Consider the following 4,834-nt stretch of genomic DNA (forward strand, 5'->3'; position numbering starts at 1 on the left):
TTTGGAGTCCTTGTCTGAAATGGATTCAAGAGTCAAACAAAATTAGCTTCTAAACCTTCAATTTTCCAAGCCCACGGGCATTCTCTCTCACTGAGAAGTGAAGGTGGCTTTGAGCCATCTGTTACTTCCCATGAAATAGTCCCCTCAGATGTCAGAGATGATGGTTCCACTTCTTTTAAATATATATGGGAGAGAGAGAGAGAGAGAGAGAGAGAAGAAAGAAGAAAGGAAAGAGGGAAGGAAGGAGGAAGGGACGGAGGGAGGGAGGGAGGAAGAAAGGAAAGAAGGAAGGAAGGAAGGAAAAGAGAAAGAAAAAGATCTCCTGGTCACCCGCCCGCACAGCTTTGTTTACTGGTCCTCTGTTTTCCTTGGGAGACCCTGCCAACAAGAAGCTCCATTTAACTGACAACAGCCATTTCTCATTAAACCTCCAATTTAAGCATGACACACAGTGGAAAATTGCAAAACAGGAAGCTTGCAAATTGCACCAAAGCAATGTTATTAGACATGAGACCAAAAGACCCATTATGATGCTGCCTCTTGGGATGACACCCAGAACCCTACCGGAGGAAGCAGGGCTCCTGTGGGAACAGGCTCCTCTTCATGGAGTTACATAGATGCTGGGGAAACACGTGCCTACGGACAGTAACCCAAGTTCTTTAAGAGGTGGAGACACTGACTGAAGGTAGGGTGATTGTACTCGTATGTCCTGATTTGCCAGCGGGGACAATCTCATTTTATACCTGTTATCTCAAGGTCATTGTTGAGTACCTCCTTTGTCTTTCAAAAGTACCCTTGTTTGAATGATCAAGTACATAGGCCATCCTAACTGAAGATCAGTGTGGTTGATGAATCAATAAAAGACTGTTTGGAAGGCAAAGAGAAATCTTGTCAGAGTTTCAACCATGTGCAACCAAGTGCATCCACTGATTGACCTTGGCTGGCTGGAGTCTTGGACAACCCATGTCAGATTGTTGGAATCCAGGCTTGTTGGCTTTGTTATCTCAAAAACTGAAGGCAGCCAACCCCAGAGAAGTGTTTACGATTTGCCTCATCAGCCACCCAGAGAAGTGGACTTAGACATTTCTTGTTTGGTCACACTCTCCTCTTGGCTTATTACTGAGCTCTGTGCCATCCAACATGGTGTCCACTAGCCAGAGATGGCTGCTGAGCACTTGAAATGGAATGGTTCAAACTGAGATGTTTCTTAAGTATAAAATGCACGCTGCATTTGAAAACTGAGTACAGAAAAATAATAAACACCTCAACAATTTTTACATTGACTACATATTAAAAGAGCGATATGTTAGATATAGTGAGTCAAATAAATTGTGTTATTAAAACTAATTTCTTCTGTTTCAGTTTCACTTCTTTAATGTAGCTACTAGAAAATGTAAAATGACCTATGTGGCTTGCATTGTCTTTCTGTAAGACAGCCCTGACCTAGCCATTTTATTCTACCCAGGGAGGCCCACTGAACTGGAACTAAGCAAAACATTCAGCTTTATTTCAGATGGCTGTTTAGCCATCTTTGTTTATTTTCCCTGTACCAGGCATTTAGAAACACTTCCAGACTTACGGCAGATAGCAAATATTAATTGTTTACCACAGGTAGGAACTAAATAAATGTTAGTGCAGATCTCCTTTCCTAGATAGAGCACCTGATTTAATCTCTCGTAAACAATACGGTTTTTGCTACACGAAGCTCACTCTTCCTATGTAACCAATAAGGAAAATACTGCTTAATATGAATTCATCTTGACAATCATTCATTCATGTTCCCTTACTTCAGCAGATATCACTAGCAACATTTTTAGGCGATTTGTCCTATTTGCACCTATATTTATATGGGTGGGATGTGAAATACGGGTATGTTCTATTAGCAAAAGTTGCTGAAATTATCAAGTTGGGTGAGCTGTGAGTGAAATATGAGTGAGGGAAATACAATTTAACATCAGTGATTTAGATGGAATTTAGTGAATGGAAGAGCATAAATAAGGTGTAAGCTTTTTTTTTTTTTTTTTTTTTTTTTTTTCAAAAAGATAATGGTGAATTATAGGAGAAATGAGAAATACCTTTAAATATACATCCAATACATGTAGGACCTATAGAGCAGATCAGATCAAACATGTCTTTGTCAACCAGTTAAAAGATTTTGGCTTTTATTCTACTTGAACTAGAAAGCCAACTTATTTAAGAAGGCTCCAGTTTATTTCAGAAGATCACGCTATCTGACGTATAAATAATGAAAGAATGCATGCAACTGTGCAGCGGTTCAGAGGAGAGATGATGGCAGCTTGGAATATAAGCTATGATAAAAGAATTTAGGGGGAAAACATGAAAAGAAAAAAATCTCATAATTGTAGCACCGTTGGGGTCAGAAGTGAGTTACCCTAGCGTATAGATTATTTTGAGCTGAAAATAATTAAAGCCCAAAAAACTCAAGAAGACTTTTCTACTTCCCCCTTCACCTGCCTAAAGAAATACTGATAGAAAAACCTGCTTCAGGAAGGGGGCCTAAGCATATTCACTAGCATAATTGCATTAGCATATGAATTAAGTGTGGCAGACAGCAAAATATCTGTCCCCTACAGTTCCCTTTCTGTCCCAATGTTTCTGGGTGGCCCTGCAAAAATGTGTTTACCAAATGTTGGCTCTTCCTCATCTACCTGTGAATTCACTACCTTCCCCTCAGTAGTCCAAAATGACAAATACATCTCATTTTGCCTCACTGCCTTTGGAATTTTCATGTTTATGTGAATTCCCTGTGGGCATGTATTAAAATTTGATTTTCTCCTGTTATTCTGCTGCATGTCATTTGAATTATTCCACCAGCAGGAAGAACTAAAGTGGTAAGGGGAAAGTTTCTCCGGGCCTGACAACACCCATGCAAAATCATAGATAACTGAGTAATAGTTCTTTCCAGTAATTGATCTACCCATAAGTTTTGGCCTGGTTGCATTATACTTTATACGTAATTTAGAATGGAGCTTTATAAACTTAACATTATAGGATTTTTTTTCATGTTATGAAATGCTTTATAAATATAACTGTTAATATCTGCACAATATTTTGTCAATACTTGCCATTGGTTACATAACTATTTCCTACCATTGGTCATTTTAGGGTGCATAAAACACTATGCTATTTTAAATTACATGAAGTTTTTTATTAATATATTCTCAGGGTTGAATTCCAAAAGTGTAATTACTAAGCTAGAGGTTATGAAGATAGTAGGTATTAAGTATGCTGCCAAACAGCTTTAAATTCAGGCTATATATTTAAAGACAAGCATTTTTGTTACTTTAGATTCAGATAATAGTAATACTAGCCTAACAATGTATTTTTAAGTCAAATTTTGTTTGGGAACCTTCTTTGTTAAACAAATAAAATTTTTGAACATGAATTATTTTATTCATTTAACTACTATCTGTTAAACATCCATTCTGTACTAGGAACACTCCAGATGCAGAATACAAGGAGAAAGAGATTCTCTTTTTCCCTCAGATGGATCTATAAATCAATAATTACAGAAGAGTAGAAGATATTTGAAACTGATTTTCACCATAAATATTTTAAATATTTAATTGAATTCTTACTTACATTTTAAGTTGGTAAATTATTTCTCTGTAAATTATCATTAGGTAAATTTTAGCCCCTGACAGAATTATTAAATGTTACAAATTAGAAAAATAAAAATTAATACATTTTACTTTTTTTTAAGAATAATAATAAATGCGAGAACAGCTGAGAAATGAGTCCTGGTGGGCAGCTGCCTCCAACAGCAACAATTCTTCTCTGGGAGAATAAGAATGTTTAGTGAACAACTAGCTAGCTTGTCTCAGGTGTCAGTGGCATGATTTGAACTGGATGTTTGCCCGGCTGCTCACAAGGCTGTTGAAGCACCAACATGAGCTAACAAAACCAATAATATATAAATGCAGCCCGACCTCCTCCTTGGGTTCTAGGTCTTCTGTCCAGTGTCCTACTTGCTACATCAGCAGGTACCACAAACAACACAGCCAAACAAGTTTTGATTTTCTCACAAGAATTTCATTTCTCTCTCATCTTTCCTATCTCAGCAAATGAGAACAGCATCCTTCTCCCCCACTTTCCTACATCTTCGTCTAATCGTTCAGCAAGTGTTCTCAGTAATACCTGCAAAGTGCGTGCCCACAAGTATTACCTTGGACCACTATGTCTCGCCTGAACTACCGCGATAACCTCCTCACTGGCCGCCCTGTTTCTTCTCTTGTCCCGCGGCAGCCTGCTCACTCCCGGGCACCAAGTGCGCTTCCTAAGCTGTACAGGTTATTTCTGCACATCTCGGGCCCAATCTGTCAATAGTGCTCTGGCCGTCCTATTTATTCTCTCAGAGGTTGCATCACAATCTGGGCAACAGGCCCTCTCCATTCTCTGCCCCACTTGTACCTTGAAGAGAATTCAATCTTCACTCACTTAATAAATATCATTTGGTAAATATTGAATGCCTACTATGTACAGGTACCATTCTAAACACTGGCTATGTTGGTGAACAAAACAAATACAGGAAAAGTAACAAGCACATATATTTGATATTAAAAGCTGATAAATGCTTTTAGTAAAAGGAAATGAAAGGAGAGTAGGTTGGGTGGTCTGGGAAAGCTGGGGCAGGGGATAGGAGAAGTTGCAGTGTTAATTAGGGTGAACAGAATTGGCCTGATTGAAAAGCTAACGTTTGAGCAGAGACCTGAAGGAGGTGAGGGAAGTGGCCATTCGGATGACTATCTAACCAAAGAGCAGTCGAGGCAGAGGGAAGAGTCAGTGCAAAGGATCTAAGGTAGCAATACACCTT

This window comes from Rhinolophus sinicus, chromosome 16 (genome assembly GCF_057876585.1).
Source record: "Rhinolophus sinicus isolate RSI-liver-muscle chromosome 16, RSI-T2T, whole genome shotgun sequence".
Lineage (NCBI taxonomy): Eukaryota > Metazoa > Chordata > Mammalia > Chiroptera > Rhinolophidae > Rhinolophus > Rhinolophus sinicus.